The 18470-nt window shown below is 41.3% G+C and overlaps 1 non-coding gene across 1 annotated transcript; it reads left to right on the top strand.

The window, feature by feature from the left end:
• Window positions 1-238: 238 nt before the first annotated feature.
• Window positions 239-312, top strand: TRNAR-ACG (transfer RNA arginine (anticodon ACG)). Its single transcript has one exon. It is a non-coding gene; the product is annotated as a tRNA-Arg (tRNA).
• Window positions 313-18470: the final 18158 nt, after the last annotated feature.

Genomic DNA, 18470 nt, shown 5'->3' with positions numbered 1-18470 from the left:
TCGGTATTCTGGTGTCCTAGGCGTAGAGGAACCACACCAATCCATCCCGAATTTGGTGGTTAAACTCTACTGCGGTGACGATACTATAGGGGAAGTCCTACGGAAAAATAGCTCGACGCCAGGATGTAAAAAGCTTAATACCTCTCATTATTATTACTTTTCAAAAACAAAAAAAAAACGAAAAGCTCGTTCTTATTTTGAGGATACTCCCGGGAACAGATCCAGTGGAGGCGGGGTGGGGCCTGTAGCTCAGAGGATTAGAGCACGTGGCTACGAACCACGGTGTCGGGGGTTCGAATCCCTCCTTGCCCACAACCGACCCCAAAGGGAAGGACCTTTCCCCTTTAGGAGGAGGAAAATCATGATCGGGATACGGACCCAAAGCTATGGAACTAGGGTGTGGGTCTTTTGTCGAAGTGGGATGGGCCTTACTTTTTTTTATTACGTGCTATCATGAATTTTTTTTATTTACGTATAGTATGCCTCGGCCACCAGCATTTTTTTTTTGTTTTATACCCCAACAGTTCTTCCTCAGCCAGGCTTGGGCAAAGTAGCTGAGCAAGTAAAAATGCGTTCCTCGTCATGTCATTCATATATTTTATGTTTGCTCACGGTAGCCTCTCGGGAGAATCAATGACTGCATCTTTGATGCACTGCTAGTACATCCAAGAATTCTTAATTGGCTAGTTGTGTAAATAGCCTCGAACAAAAAATTATCCCGTACCTACACCGAGGTATTGACGGAGATTTGAAAATAGCGCAGAAATGGGTTAATATCAATACACATTGAATGCTGAGATTGAATGCTGCGATTACGCATTAATATCAAATGTTTCCTCCTATATCAAATGGGTTAATTGGTAAAAGAGCTCCAGTATAAGTGATATTCACTGGGCCAAGAGCACCCTCCCGAGTAAATGCTACCACAACCAGTTGACCAAATTGAGGTTCCCAAATTGGTCTTACGTGTAAAGGGTCCTGTACCCATGATTCAAAATTTCCTTGCCAAGCTACATGAAACAGATTTTCGGAAGTCCACAGAAAAATGATTGCTAATTGCCCAAAGTGAGAAGCAAAAATATTTTGATAAAGACGTTCTTCAGTAATATCATCATGACTCTCGAAGTGATGTGCGGTAGCAATACCAAACCAAATACGACGAGTAGTGGGGTCTTGAGCTAAGCCTTGGCTAAACCTTGGAAATCTTAATGCCATAATGCCTTTCATGTCCTGCTAGCCATTATCCTACTGCAATAATTCTTGCTAAGAAGAACGCCTATGTTGTGGCAATTCCACCCATAAGGTAATGGGTTACTCCTACAGCACGTCCTTGTACAATGCTCAAGGCTCTAGGCTGAGTAGCAGGAGCAACTTTTAATTTATTATGAGCCCAAACGATGGATTAAATAAGTTCTTGCCAATAAACACACCCGCTAAATAAAAAAATTAAAATAAAACCACATACAAAATAAGCACCTAGGAAAAAGAGACCATATGCAGATAATGAAGAACCAGAAGACTGAATTACCTGGGATGCCTGCGCCCATAAGAAATCACGGAGCCACCCATTAATAGTAATAGAATTTTGCGCAAAGTTTCCTCCCGTGATATGAGTTACCACCCCTTGATCACTTATACTACCCCAAATATATGACTGCATTTTCAAACTGAAATGGAATATTTCTACCGAAATTGCGTTGTACATCCAGAATAGCCCTAAGAATACATGATCCCACGCGAATACTTGGCATGTTCCCCCTCTTCTAGGTCCATCAGAAAGGAAGCGAAACCCAAGTTTTGATTTATCTGGTATCAAACGAGAGCTACGAGCAAAAGAAACGCCTTTTAGAAGTATTAGTACTGTCACATGAATTGTAAAACTATGGATGTGGTAGACCAAAAAGTCTGTGGTCCCTAATGGAATGTGTAACAAAGATAGATGTCGTAGAAGTGAAAATAAGTTCCTTATGATTCAATAAGCATCTTGTATTTCATAAAAATTAGGGACAATATAATCCTTATGTAAGGGCCAGCCTACCATCTTTCGGGCATTAAAATACGTTTTTGTACTAGCCCTGTTTTATATTATTGTCGTGTTTGTAATGTTATTACATAATTAATTTTATGAAGTTATTATTATCATTATTATTATTATTATTATTATTATTATTATTATTATTATTATTATAATAATAATTATTATTATAATAATAATAATAATAATAATAATAATAATAATAATAATAATAATTATTATTATTATTATTATTATTATTATTATTATTATTATTATTATTATTATTATTATTATTATTATTATTATTATTATTATTATTATTATTATTATTATTATTATTATTATTATTATTATTATTATTATATTTCGGGTTTGTGCAATTAGTAGAGGGGTATGTGACAAAATAAATCGGTTTCTTTTATTTTGTTTTGGTCTTATCCTTGTCGTTTACCAATCGGAAACATGACGAGGGAATCGTTGTTGTTTCAAGGTGAATCTATTTACTCGCCTAGATAAAATTTTTCCTTGTTCACTAATAAATCGACTAATTAAACTCATGTTTCTATAATCAATTCGATCCCCCGATTGAATCGAGGGCAAACGCCGACGAAACGATTGCTTGGATTTAATAAAGGGTTGCTTGGATTTATCCATAGTTTTTTTTTAGTTTATTCCTTATACCGAAAATCCGATTTCTTAATTCTAATTTTTTTTTAGGTCCAGTCGAAATAGGATTTTATTTGTTTATATATATTTATTTATTATATATAATAATATGAATTTAATATAGAAATTCATTTTGTATTAAAAAAATAGTAAATAATATATAATGAAAATTGTTTTGTCCCCTTGCATGAAATGCTAATCGAGAGAGGTTCGGGTCGATCTATTTCTTTATCTCTCCATGAATTGTATGTTTGTAACAATAAGGACGTAGTCTTCGCAGTTCCAATCGACTAGGCGTATTGTGCCGATTCTTTTGAGTAATATATCTGGAAACGCCCCGTGATCTCTTATTAACACTCTTTCGAACACAACTAGTACATTCCAAAATAACTTTTACTCGGACATCTTTACCCTTAGCCATGAACCTCCTTTGGATATTTGATTCAAGCAACTTTTCTATTTTTCTTGAAGAAAAAAATAGAAAAGTTGCAAAAATAGAAATACAATTCAAAAAATTTTGTTGAAATCAATAGAGTAATAATAATATATTAAGTAAAGAAATACTACGTAATCAAATTCAAAAGGTTTATGATTAGATTTCTAATCACAGTATTACCTTTAAGTATCGTGTATAATACTCTTACCCTAGACCCGCATTTTTTTTTCATTTCCATTCCAGCCTAAATCCACTTTTCTTCTTGACTAACGCCTCCCTATTTTTTTCTAAAAAAAAAGAAGGGAGTGTTTAGTCATAGATAGTTTATTTATCTCTAATCTTTCTTAACTCCTTCCTGTATCAATAACTAGAATTAAAAAACGGGAATGTCAACGCATCGAGGAAAAACCAATTGATTTTTTATTAATAGACCAGCTAAAGACCCAAAATATAAAGTACTTAGTACCGGTGCCACGGAAAGATATGTTTTGAAATCTCGCATTGAAAATCCTCCTTTTTAATTTCTTTAATGTCTAAAAGAAAAGTAACACATATCTAATTTATGATGTATATATGATAATTAAAGACTATTTGTGTTTGTACACAAAATTCCTAAGCTAAGTCAAATTAAAATCGACTATAATATAGTCGATAAGATATTTTTTTTATCAAAAAGAATAGCATGCCCCTTCCTGCTGAACTGAGCATTTTCTGAGAAGTATTTTTAGTTTACGGCATACTTTCAAATAAAAATTATTTCTATTATACCTTATATGATACGAGATCAAAAAGATGAGGAAACGGCAGGGCAAATTAAATTATGTATTTTTATGCGAAATAAGGATGTGGAAAACAAGAGAAGGATTATTTACAATTACACTATAAAACCAATTGAATTGAAAGGGATGTAGCGCAGCTTGGTAGCGCGTTTGTTTTGGGTACAAAATGTCACGGGTTCAAATCCTGTCATCCCTACCTAATTACTTTTACTCTGAGAAGTAAGGAGGAATTAATGGAAATTTTGATTAAAATTAGACATATGTAATCTCTCATTTTTTTTATGATATTCTATACGATAGATAGTGTATGCATGCAGGATGTAGATAGAGTTTTGAGTTATAAAAAAAACCTTTCTTTCCAGTCTTATCTAGTGTGATAAGAAAGTACTCTTAGTTCAGTTGGAAGGCAAGGCCTCCGCCCATTTACCTTTCTTGGCTGCGAGCCGCTTCTTCAAAGAGTCGATGATCGTTTTGTTGCTGGACTCAGCCTGTCCATTGGCTTGCGGGTATCTTGACGTTGACGTTTGCAGCACTATGCCCCATTCATCGCAGAAGCGTCTTGTCTCGTTGCTGATGAACTGCGACTCGTTGTCGCATACTATCTCGGACGGAAGGCCAAATCTGCAAATGATGTTACTGTATATAAAGGAAATCACTTCCTTATCGCGTACCTGTTGAAAAGATCCTGCCTCAATCCACTTAGAAAAATAGTCAGTTAGCGCCAACATAAAGACCTTCTGACGTCGGGGCTGGAGGTAATTTACCAACTATGTCCATGCCCCACTTCATGAAAGGCCAAGGTGTTAGAGTAGGATGCAAAAGTTCACAAGGTTTGTGCGTCATACCTGCATGTCGTTGACAACTATCGCATTTGGCGACGTACCTTATTGCGTCCTTCCTCATTGTTGGCCAATAATAGCCCATGCGCAATACTCTATTGGACAAGTTGCGTCCTCCTGAATGATTTCCACAAGTGCCGTCATGCATGTCCTTCAGGACTTGCCCCCATTGCTCCTTTTCCAAACAACGTAGGTAGGGGCCCGCGGCAAATTTTTTGAATAGTACTCCTTGAATGAGTACGTATCGCGACGCCTTGGATCGAATTCTGCGTGCTTCTGCCTTATCTGTTGGGAGCGCATCGTTAGCAAGGAAATCATAAAATGGTTTTGTCCAACTGACACTTACTCCCTCGCCGTCAGGGTCGCTTTCTGGTGCGAGACTATCAACATTGCTGACGATCCCATGATTATCTCGAGGTTGACCGGTCGTCGTTGTGACAGCGTCTCCGACGCTCCTACCGATAGCAGGGCTCGTCAAATGAACAATAGGGACGGATGTAAACGACACGTCTCTTAAAGAAGATCCGAGATTGGCCAATGCGTCTGCTTGCGTATTTTGATTCCTAGGTATCTGCAAAATGTCAAATGAATTAAACACTTTACTTTTACTCTGAGCCATTTCTAAATACATGGCCATTTTTGAGTCTTTTGCTGCGAATTCACCTTTGACTTGACTGGCTATCAACAGTGTAACACCCCCAAATTACTCACTTTTAAATAAATAATTTAATAAATAATATTTGAGTAATTTAGGAGTATTACCGCCACGTGACTAACACGCTTTCGGCAACCAACTACTAACTAACAAAATAACTTGCAGCGGAAGACTTTAACTAAAAATAATAATACTTCTTTATTAATAAAAGTAAATATTGTCTCAAAACTCAATATAAACAAAACACCCTAATCTAGGTGAAGATCCCATTCCTAATATGCTCTCATGCACATCCAAAATTCACCTGCAAATCTGCTTACCAAAAAGGTAAACAGGGCAAAGCCAAATAGGAAAAAGGAAATACGCGTCAGTATAAAACTGAGTACGAAATGTACTAGATAAGTAACACATTTGTTAGTTCATAACAATTTTTCGTTTCGAAAACTCCATTACCAATAATTCAAGAATAACTCTTTAAGAATAAACTATTTTCAAACACTTAATAATAATTCAAGAATAATATTTTAAGAACAAACTCTTTCCACACACTTGAATAATAATTCAAGAACAACCTTTTAAGAACAAACTCTTTCCAAACCCTTGAATAATAATTCAAGAATAACCTTTTTAGAATAAACTCTTTCCAAACAACTTGGATTAAAAATATTCCTGAAAACAATTCCTCTTCTTATCTCCCCTTCTATTTTGCTAAGTGTGCACACCCCCCAAGCTAGTCATCCCATCACGGAGCTATATCAAGGGGTAACTATAATTGCCAACAAGTGGACTTTGAATCTCTTGATATTAATCAAGCGAAAATAATAATAATATGACTTGTAAGTCATGAGTAAACCTCCTTCCTCATAAACAACTTTTTGAACATTCAAAGTTCATAAAAACCAATCAACCTTTCCTTGTAAAAATAATTTAATTTTCCAAAAAGGATAACAAAACTTCTACATTAAAATGATTGATAAAATCATTCATTCTTTTCACTTTCAAGAGTGAATAATAAAACATTGTAACCATTTTAAATCAAATTTCTAAACCAATCCAACCAATAAAATCAATAAACAACTTTATCATATAAACCACATTTTAAAAGATCTAGCTACATAACGTACCTTGATCTTGCACAAACTAATACTAGTATCTTCACTTATTCTTATACTTGTGTTTTCTCATAGCCAACCAACAAGCAATCTACCACATGAACTTAATCATGAATTTAAACATGAATGATTTATCATGAGCATAATATTTTTGAGTAAGAAATATGAAAATATTTTTCTTAAACAAAAGAAAATTGAAACTTGAATAAGAAATATAAAACTAGAATACATAGGAAGAGAAAGAAGAACTTTGAAGTAAGAAATTATAGATTCTTCAAAGTTTTTGTGTGGAAAAGATGGCTTAAGGTATGGGGTATTTATAGGAGTAGAATGGTAGTATTATTTAATTTCAAAAATTAAATAGTTTGTAACCTTCACCATAAATTAGGGGATTAAACCAAGATTTGTAACATCCATCATAAATTTGGAAGTTATAGGAAAACAAAACTCTCTCCATTCACCATAAATCCCGTAGGAATATATGGCCCTAAAAAAAAATTTTTTTTTTTTTTTTTTTTTTTGGTTTTCTGAATTTTTTTTGATTAGGATTTAATACCAAAAGCTTAACAAATTCAATTTTGGCGCCATATTCCCGCCAAAATAATTAAAAATCATTGAAAATACTAAAATACCCTTTGCTTAAAATATTTATTTTAGAAAATAAATATAAAATAAATATTTTATTATTTAAATAAATACTAAAAATATGGGGTATTACAAACAGTGAATCGCTGAAGACTTTCAATGCTTTTGCTCCCATGTCCTCTGCTAACGTCATCCCGGCTACGAGCGCCTCGTACTCGGCTTCGTTATTCGTCGCTCTAAATTCACAGCAAATGGCTCGTACTATCTTGCCCCCTTGTGGTGACTTTAGCACAATGCCTAGACCTGCACCGCGGAAATTAGAAGATCCATCAACGAACAATATCCAGGAGTCGTAGTTCACTTGATTAATCCTTGCGACTTCATCGTCTGCTAGTTTTTCAAGCTCTGGGCTAAAGTCTGCCACAAAATCTGCCAAAGCTTGTGACTTGACAGCGGTTCTTGGATGAAACTGGATGTCGTACGCGCTGAGTGCTATTGCCCACTTGCTCATGCGACCTGTCAATTCTGGGTGTCGCAAGACAGACTTGACATGATAATTAGTCATAACGACAACAGTATGTGTTTCGAAAGTGCCTAAGCTTTTTAACAGCTACGACTATGCTAAAATGAGCTTTTCTAACGAAGAATACCTGGTCTCCGCGTCTAGCAGAGACTTACTGACATAGTAGATTGGTAGCTGTTGGCTCTCCACTTCCCGCGTCAGGACAGCGCTGACGGACATGTTACTTACCTCAGATAGAGCTGCAACGTTTCCCCGATATTCGGCTTTGACAGCAATGGCGGCCACGCTAAGTAGCTTTTCAGCTTTTGCAGCGCGTCTTCGTGTTGTTGCGTCCACTCAAAGCCCTTGTTCTTTCTCAGGACTTCATAAATTAGATGACATTTCTCAAATAACCGGGATATGAAACGATTTAGCGCAGCCACGCGACCGGTCAACTTTTGCACTTCCTTGACGCTTCGTGGGGACTGAATGTTGATGATGGCTTTTATTTGATCTTGGCTGGCTTCAATTTCCTCGTTGCGTCACGACGTACCCTAGAAATTTTCTGCAACTCCAAAAGTGCACTTAGTAGGATTTAATTTCATGGCATACCTTCGTAATACGTCGAAAGCCTCCGACAGATGCTGAATGTGATCGTCTGCTCGCTTGGATTTGACGAGCATATCGTCTATGTACACTTCCATAGTGTCACCCAGTTGATCTTTAAACATTTGATTAACTAGTCGCTGATACGTGGCACCTGCATTTTTCAAACCAAAAGGCATAACCTTGTAACAATATATACCTTTATCAGTAACAAACGCGGTCTTTTCTTGCTCGTTCGGATGCATCAATATTTGGTTGTACCCGGAATACGCGTCCATGAACGTTAAAAGCTCGTGACCTGCCGTCGCGTCGACCATTGCATCTATATGAGGGAGAGGGAATGGATCCTTGGGACATGCTTTGTTTAAATCTGTGAAGTCGATGCAGACTCTCCACTTCCGTTCTTTTTGCTGACCACCACGACTGTTGGCTAACCAATCTGGTACTTTACTTCGCGGATCTTTCCGGTATCGATCAGTTTCTGGACCTCATCATTGATGACTTGGTTCCTTTCAGGAGCGAACTTGCGTCTTTTCTGCTTTACAGGCTTGTGAGCGGGGTCGACGTTGAGTTTATGCGTGATGACGTCAGGACTGATTCCTGTCATTCTTCATGGGACCAAGCAAAACAATCTTGGTTAGCTTTCAAAAAATCAACTAACTGACCTCGTATTTCTTCGACAATGTCGCTCCGATTCGAAGACGGATCGGGGATGGATGGATCGAGCATCACTTCATCCACGTCCTGCTCGCTGGGCGCGTCGGGCGCTGACCCATCCTTTAATTGCTAGATAGTCGCTTTTGGGGTTTGAGTGACGAACTATAGCATTCCCTTGCAGACTTCTGCTCGCCCTTTATTTCTTGGACGCCCCATTTGGTAGGAAACTTCACGTGACTGTGATAGGTTGAAGGGACGGCCTTCATCTTATGTATCCATGGGGTACCGAGAATGATATTGTACGCTGACGGGCAGTCCACAAGTTGACCTGGTTGGCAGGTTGACACCTTTGGCTAGCGTTAGCAGTGTGATCTCTCCGACAGTATGTTGAGCCTCTCCAATGAAACCTACTAAAATAGTAGATTTTTTAGTAATATCTTTATCGCACAGACCCATACCTTCGAGGGCGCTTTTGAATATGATGTTGGCTGAGCTGCCCCCATCGACCAACACTCGCTTCAACAAGCAGTTGCTGACAGTCAGGGATATGACTAATCCGTCATGATGCTCCACGTCGCAGACGTCGTCATCGTCAAAGGTTATTGCCATCGCTTCGAGCTTGCGGTCCTCAGCTGACCTGCAAGATTTATAAACGGCGGACGAGGGGTACCCTCTCTTGCTAGCCTTTTGGCTGCGGAATACGTTAGTCCACATACATCAGATCCACCAGAGATAACGTTGATTACCTTTACATGTGTGGGCGACGCAGGAGGGTCGGACTGCGCGTATTCCTTCCGAAGGACGCTTTACCTTTGTCGCTCAAGAGGTCCTTAAGATGCCCCTTATTGAGCATGAACGAACTTCCGTCGCAACGACAATGCACTCCTCCGTCTTATGCCATGGTCATGATGGAACAGACACCACTTTGTTTGATCTTTTTGCGCTTCCAGACGGTCGCTCTTTTTTGGCCAACGAACTGGCGCTCCGATTGTGGATAAGGTATTCACGACACCTCCAACGTCAACGGAAAATCCGTAGGAGTCTATAGCAGGGAAGGTTGGCGACTCTGTCCTCGTGCTGTTACCTGCACTTTCGACAACGTCAGTAACATTATTTACCTGGTTTGAACGGCTATAAGGGTGACTTTGCCAGTTGTTCTTCTTTGGGATGAAAGCCTTCCGGTTAGCAGGAGTATCTGGTGCTCGTCGTGTGGATATGGTGTTGAGGATGACATCGTCTTCCTCCAACGTCATATGTGCTAATGCTCGTGACTTGACTTCCTCAAACGTCTGGCACGGGTACATCGTCCAACGGTTGTATAGCTTCGATCGCAAGATTAATCCTTTCACGACGCCATATAGGTCGCTCGTCTGCTTTTCCAGGTTGCGACTGCCTTTGAAATTCTCATAGAACTTATTGACTAGGGTGGAGAAATTGCCAATGATTCCTGGCTTGAGAGACCCGAGCCACTTGAGAGCGGGACCGGTGAGCGTGGCTCCAACAGACTTGCACATGCAGGCCTCCACCAAATGCCAGGGGATTGACGCTTGCCACATCCGTTGCTTATACTGCACGACGTGCTCTCCTGGATCGGTTGAACCATCATAACTAGCAGTTAGGGTAGGCAGGTTGAGCTTCTTGGGGAGCACGGCCCTTGAGATCCTATCGACGAAGGGTGACTCTGCATAGCCATCAGGATGCTCCACGATGCCTGGTGTTGGGGCTCCAGGGAGCTGGGACATGAGCTTCATCAAGCGCTTGTTTTGCTTTTCGATTTGAGCCATGCGTTTTGTCATAAGATTCGCTTCTCCTTCGCCTTGGTCGTTCTCTTCATTGTTCAAGGGCTCTTCATCCTCGGGTTCCTCGTCGTCTCCAGGCTCTTCATCATCTAACTCAGAAAGGTTCCCCATCAAAGGGATGTCATTCAGATTTTCTCGACGCCAGACTTTCGAAGCCTTGGACGATGCTAACTCCTCTTGCAATTTCTGGATCCTCTCCTACGATTTCATAAAGTCGGTAGTTAGACGCTCGTTAGCTTGCTTTATTTCGAGCATTTCTGCTCTCATTTGTTCAGACTGCCTTCGCATTTCCTCGAGGCTAGGTGTTTCTCCCATTTGACGGATTTTGAATAGTAGATGGTCTGGTTATACCCCACGGTGGGCGCCAAATTGTTTATGCTAAAATTTATCACTTTTGATAAAATTGAAGTTTGTGGGACGTGTCAACCAGATGATGTTAAAGTCGATGCGACAAAAGAATACAAAGGTGAGTCAAAGGGGATGAACACACAAAAGTGGTGACGCAGAAAACCCCAATGAAGAAGGGTTAAAAAACCGCGGGTGGTTGGAGATCCACCAAACTAATATAGTTCACTATCTTTCTTCGTGACTGATCGTCGTTTACAAGAATGCTTAGTTCACTCTAATGTCTTTCTCACAATGTTGCGTAAAAAACATGACAATGACTTCTCTCTCTCTTTTATATGCCTTCTTTTTCCTTGGCCTTCTTTCTTAGCCCAATGGAGCTACGTCAACGACATAGTCAAACTTTGCTAAGTGTCAGATGGTACCCAAAAAGCATCAATTCCATTGCATCGCCCATCGCTAGTATGGGCATCGCCAAACTTTTTACTCTCAACTACGGCTCAGATTAACTGAATCTTCCCCATAATTGAGCGTAGGGCAAATTATCTCACCATGAAGATCTAAGTGCCGCCTAAAGTTTGGTACTCCTAGTAATTATACCAAATGGTGAATAAAGTCAAATTAAAAAAATGCTCGGCCGACTTTCTCGCCCTCTTATAAACCACTTTCAGACTATAAGTGCTCACTCTTGGGTTATGACAAGCAATTGCGTTTCGGTCAGACAATAAAATCATGGTTAAGAAGCCAACTGTTTGGGATGAGCTTCACAAATGCTCGCCCTTGTTACCTTAGCGTTAGTATGGAAAATTAAAGTCTCGCCTTAAATATTGAACTTTGGGAGAGATGAAGTGACGTCCGCGCCTTTAAATAATGGTGATACTTGAATGGAGTTTTCCTCCCAAACCAAGTTGCTGCGCCTCGCTCCATTATCATTGATTCATCGTCACCCAAAGTAGATATGTCCATATTGATCTTCACTTGGCACTTGGCACCTACATCGCCATCGTCCTCATGGTAGACCTCTACCCTCACCTGCGTGAAGGGAAATACATGCTTATGTATATAAATGTCGCCAATTAAATTCATCGCCTTTCATTTCTTGATCAGAATCACTATATTAATGCATTTGGTATCTGTCGACGACGATCAACTTAAACGGAAAGCTCAAGCACTTTTCTGACATCAGTTATAGTAAGAGCATCTTCGCGGCGTAATGACATGCTTGGGGTGAAGTGATCAGATAGCCTCGCCAGCGGAAATATGCTGTTGGATTATCATTGGTCTTGGTAGAAAAACCTATGGAAAGTATAAATTACTTAACATATTCATGGAAAGCTCTCACCATCTTTCATGGAAAGTATAAATTACAAATGTCACTTCTACGAAGTATATCTGCTCGCCTAAACAAACTAGTAACTTCCCGTGCACGAGCCTTGCCGACATCGTCTTCGAGATGAATTTTATTTCACTTTCAACATCTAACATGGGCGATGCCACCCTTTCTCTGATCTTCACCCTTGTATGAAATAGGGCTTTTTAGTGCTCACCTTCCCACTATATTAAGTCACTTGCTCGCCCTAAATAATAGCCAACAAGCTCGCCCAAAATTGGTGCACCAATGTTCCACATTAGTTGACTACCTTGCCATGAAAATACAAGAATTCCACCTTAACATATAGCTTCGCCCTTCAAGTGGGAACATCAAGAAATTTCCTTTCGCCTAAGTTTTGGTTCACCATCTTATATAACAACCATGATACATGGAAGTTTGTTTCGGGTTTCCGCGACGGATGCATATATATGTCATCTTTTTAGAAAAGGCGATCTCGGACACTAATCATGGGCGATATCACTCTTCTTTTTCAGCTTCTTGAACTGAACACGTTAGCTTGGGACAGCTAAGCATCTTGGCTCTCTATTTCTCGCCCTTCAGTCTTGGAAGCTTGAACATGCATTTAAATACATGGCTTATGTAAGGCGACGCATGGCTGGGCGAATGTATGAGTGACATATTGGCATCCTTATATGCATCTGGAGTGGAAAGTTCATGAATTAGCTCTCTCCCTTCAAAACTCGAATGGCGAGGACCTTTTTCCCAAAAGTTGGCTCGCCATGCTACGTACTCAACAATGACAAAATGATAAGTTTACTTCGGGCCTCTAAGTGTATGGAGCATCGACATTTACGCAAGAATATGCATTCCTCATTTCAGCCTCTGATGCACGGACACTCTCTACAGGTCAACGTGTCGCGTTTCCGACACTTTAAACGTTTCCGACACTTCAGGACACTTTCAGACACTCTGAATTTTCTTTTGAAGATAAATAGTAAATTTAAACGAGACCGACGAAGTTTTTTGTTACTATAGAAATGTTTTCTGTTATGTAGTGTAAAACTAGCAAACTTATATCACACTCCCAAAGATGGGTTCTTAAAATTGGAGACTTGTGCAACAATGATTGATTCAAATCCCGAAGCAAACTCCTGACCAGCAACCTGCACAAAAGGGACCCACCCTAGAGGTTTGTGTGGTATTTCCCCCTCCGAAGCTTAAGTCAGATGTCAGGGATGTAAAGGAACTTTTAGAGAGAGAAAGTAGAGAGAGAGAGAGAAGAATTTATGACAGAGTAACAGTACTATGCCCTGAAAAACGTACCTTTCACCCTGAAACCAAGGACTATTTATACTGTTTGAAATGACTGCTGTGCCTTGATGTCACCCTAATTTGGGAGCACCTGATTGGCTAATCAAAGTAATGGGACACGTGGCAGTAATTAATTGGTGAGCACCCTTCACTTTCATAAAAAGGTGTAGATCATTTTTACTGAGCCTAAGTACAATTTTTGGGGCCAGGAGAGGGGCCTCTAGTACACTTTCTTCAGAGAAACGTACTTTTAGGCCTGCCATTTCCAGACCCTTTGTACTTTTTCTCCCCTGCATGTATGCCACATGTAGGGCTCTGATGGGGCCACGTGTCAGCACGATAGCCGTTGATTTATTAGGCTACAACATTTGCCCCTTAAAAGAGGGAGTTATTATCTTTTAGGCGCCAAGACGGTTAATCTTCCTCTTTTAACCGACCTGGAACTGCCCTTCCCCTTCATTCAAAAAGAGGCGCGATTTTGCCGGTCTCCATAGGTCAACCCTAGGCATAACGGTCACTTTTCACCGGATGAGGAGGTCATTTTCACCCCTCTATAAATATGTGCCTTAGTCGCTCCTGGAATCATTTTAACATCGCTGAGAAATTTTCTAGAGAGAGAGACTCTGCAAATTTTTACTGAACTTTTAGAGAGAAGAACAACTCCCGTCCAAGCTCTTACTTTGCTCGTCCGAGGCCTCAAGTCATCTTTGACACTCGTCCGAACTTTCTTCTACAGGTATATTTTCAACTCTTTTTCTGGTTTGCACACATATTTTAAGAAAATGGATTCATCCTCTTCCTCGAACAATTCCGGCCGCTCAAGGGTTGGTGCTAACCCTAGAACAGAGGGCCTAACTTCCTCGGCATCTTCTAGAGTTGGTCCTATCTCGGCCGGGCATGCATTCTTTTTCTTTAGCCATGGACGGCAAAGTCAGACGACCCAGTCTTTACCTGTGTAGGGTAATCTGGCGCGCGTCAAGCAAACGGCTCGCATCAGAAGAGGGGTTACCATGCCCGCCTCTAGCTCAGAAAGAGAGGAATCCACTGGACGAATTCCTGCCGAAGGGGAACGAGAGACCCAAAGCGCTCGTCCTGCTAATCAAACTCCTTCTCCTGAGCATGCCGAGGAGGAACCAGAAATCAGGGACTCTCCAGAACCCAGCCCGTCCATGCACAGGACGGTTTCAGATGAGCCAAGGACGGCTAGCTCTTCTAACCCCGCTAGTGGCTCAGAGGAGCCGTCGACCACTTCGTCTGAAATAAGACGGCGGCTAGGTCCCCTTTCTGACCCTAGGTTTATCCTGGCCGATAACACTTGGCTGGGACGATTAGGTTCGGACCTTAGACCTTTTTCAGTGGCTATGCCATGCCGGCTACCACTTTGTCCTTCCCGGCCGAGAGGACACTATTTTCAGTGCTCCTCCCGGCCATTTTGCAGTTTATCGCTTGGCATTAAATGCCGGCCTGCGCTTTCCCCTTCACCCTTTCATCAGCCAACTTCTTCATTACTATGGCATAGGACATAATCAACTTGCTCCTAACTCTTGGCAAAATATCCTTACCTTTCTGGCCGTTTGCAACTTAAAAGGAAAGGACCCTTCTCTGGCCGCCTTTACCCACATTCATTACGTTGCCAAGGTCCCTAGGACCATTGAAGGAAGCTGGCTGAGTGTGTGCAATCATCAAGGATTCTTGACGTCTTGGGATAAGACCTCCAAGATGCACTCATGGAAGGGCGAGTTCCTCTTCGTCCAGGCACCCAGCAAAGCGGTGGCAAACCGACTTCGGTATTTTAGCCGGTCCACTACGAACACTGGACGGATGGCCTCATATCTGGAACTGGAGAGTAACTCTGCCGAGGAGATGGTGGAGTACTTCCGGATTTCGGAATATACTATGGATGATGTTTCTTTCAAGGGTCCGTCAATTGGATTCCCTTTAAAGAAATGTTTTCCATGATAACTTCCTAGTCGCTGCCGGCCTGCGGCAGGACGAGGACAGAGGTATATCCACTAAGAATTCTCTAAGTAAAATTTCTTGACTTGTTTATCATTCGTCCAACACTCGTTTCTTTCCTTTTTGCAGATTCGGCCAGGAGCAAACTAAGGAAGTCTTGGATCGGAGATATGAGCTCGTCCAGATTTGCGGACACTCTATGGAAGGAGTACAGTAAATCAGGTGCCGAAAAGAGGGCCGACACTCTGGTAAGATAATAATATTTTTTATTATTATTATATATATATATATATCTATATATATATATATATATATATATATATATATATATATATATATATATATATATATATTTTTAAGGAAGAGCTGGTCGATCTGCTTCTTTGGAGGTTAACCCGTCTAGATGGAGCCTGGACGAATCGTTTCTCTGAGGAGCAATTCGTCCAGAATGTTTGCAGGACGGGTTGCTTCTTCGAGGAGCAGTACGTCCAGGTGAGTACTGGACGGACCATCTTTTTGAGAAACAACTCGTCTAGGTTGATTCTTTGACGGTTTGCCTCTTCGAGGGGCAGTCCGTCTAGAATAGTGCTGGACGAGCTGTTCATTTGAGGAGCAACCCGTCCAGGTTGATACTTTGACGGTTTGCCTCTTCAATGAGTAGTACGTCCAGATGAGTGCTGGCCGAGCTGCTTCTTATAAGAACTACTCGTCCAGATGATGACTGGACGGTCTGCCATCATGACGAGCAGATCGTCTAGATGTATCTAGACGATGTCCTCCCTTGAAGAGTAATCTAATTTTTATGTCTTTTTCAGAAAAATGCCCCAACCTCCAAGGCTTTGGCCGAAAAGGCCGCGGCAAAGAAACGGCCGGCCGGTACCAGTGAAGCCCCTCCCTCAAAAAAGGCAAAGGGTTTCACCCCAAGAAGAAGAAAACCACACGGCCGGTTCCAAAGGTCGTGATCGATCTACCGGCCAAGGAGGAGGCCAAAGAAGATCCGACCAAAGTTGGCTCACGGGCCCTCGTCGCCTATACTGGTCCGGCCGAGCAATCCACTTCTTCGCAACCTGACGAGGTTGTTGTCTTGGACGATGCAGGACAATCTTCTTAGCCGGACGCGGCTGTAGACGGGTCCGCCTTCTCTGGCCAGTGGCCAAACTGGTAGGCCAGATGCCGGCTGCTTATAGGACGGCGTCCCGTTCTTCTGGTGAGTCTTACTATTCCAACGTAGTTAGAACACTACGGGTTGGCGGGCGTCCGATGAGTCCGTCCAACAAACAGACCGTGGTTATTCCCATCAGGTGTACTGACGAGTCTAACCTTTCAGATAAAGGGAAGGGTCCAGCTGTTGACGGCTCCCCTAGCCTCTCCGACGTCGAATCTTCTCCAGCTTTCGGAAAGATGTCGTCGTCCGACCGTGAGAAGCTCAAGACGGAGCTGTTCAAGTGCTTTCCTGAACCCTATATTAAGGGGTTAAGGGGAGCATCGTCTGGACATGTAGGTTACATGTCTCAGCTTGCTGCCGAGGTACATCCTTTCTCTTATACGCTTATGTTTTTTACTTGGCATTTATTTACTTCTTTTTCAGCCGTCCTGACATGCCTTATCCTTTCATGTTTTCAGCTTTTTGCTCGCAGCATGATAACAGAAGACTGGGCAAAGGAGCTCAGAAAAGAAAACAAAAAGCTCGTCCACGATGTGACGGCGGCCGCTGACCATGTTTAGTTTGCTATGGCCCAGCAAGAGGTGTTGCATCAGCAGACCAAAATTGCCCTGGAAAAGCGGTCAGCCGAGCTGGAATCTCAGATCAAAGTCTACCTCCTTCGGTTGACGGAGATGCTGGACGAACGGGCCTCATTGGAACGTGTCCTGACGGACGAGAGGAATTCAGTCATGACAATGGCTGCTGATTTCTTCAAGGAGAACCTCGTCCTGAAGGTCAAGAACCAAGCCCTTCGCGCTGAGGTTGCAGACACCGTTGCTGCCGCCAAGAGGCTATGAACACGTCATAGATACCTCAAAAGAATGAGCGGTGCAGGCTTTGGCATGATGGCCGAAGAGGAGGATATCCCCAGATATGCTCGTCGGCTGGAGTTCCAAGAAGCCTTGCACAAGGCCACCATATCTGGAGCAGACCTCCCGTCTTTGAAGAATCTTCTGAAGACGAAGAAGGAGAAGACGATATGGAGGCTCAGGACGAAGAGGACAATGATCCTCCTGCTGCCTAGTTCTTTTGTTGTATCTTGGCCGCAAGCCACTTGTACCTTTTCTTTTTTGTACTTTTTAGATTAGGTTGTAATCCTTTTCATATATGAAAAGCTATCTTTTTCAATCTCCTTGTTGCTATGCTTTCTGTTTTTGACGTCTTTCATTACAACCTCCTATTTATACAAAGTACAAAAGCAACTCGTCATAATATTTGGCCGATTACATCTACAACATTCATTAATGTCTAAGTATAAAAGTAATTCGTCAATCATTTTTTATCTGACCCAGTAGCTCTTTTCTGGACGTTCATAACCAGATGCTCAAGCAAAGACTTGTTTTAATTTTTGGGTTTCAAAAAACTACCAAGTATAAAAGTTTGCTCGGCCAGAACCTGGGTAGTTCGTCATTGGACAAAGACTTAGTCAATTTATAAATTATGCCCCTATATGCCCCCTTCTTGGACGAAGAGTTTTATAACTTTTCCTGTTCAAGAAGGAGTTAGAAGATAATTTTTAAATAACTTGGACGTTTTTCTAAGAGTTTGTGTAACTCGTCCATCTTTGTTAAATTATGAAATAACTTGTCCTTTACTAAGGTTGTTATTTCGAAGTTTTGTGGCTGTTTGACGGAAAGTAGGACACCTTTACTAAGGCGTCCTAATCCT

This window comes from Beta vulgaris, chromosome 7 (genome assembly GCF_026745355.1).
Source record: "Beta vulgaris subsp. vulgaris cultivar EL10 chromosome 7, EL10.2, whole genome shotgun sequence".
Taxonomy (NCBI): Eukaryota; Viridiplantae; Streptophyta; class Magnoliopsida; order Caryophyllales; family Amaranthaceae; genus Beta; species Beta vulgaris.
This window is presented reverse-complemented; position numbering and strand designations above follow the sequence as displayed.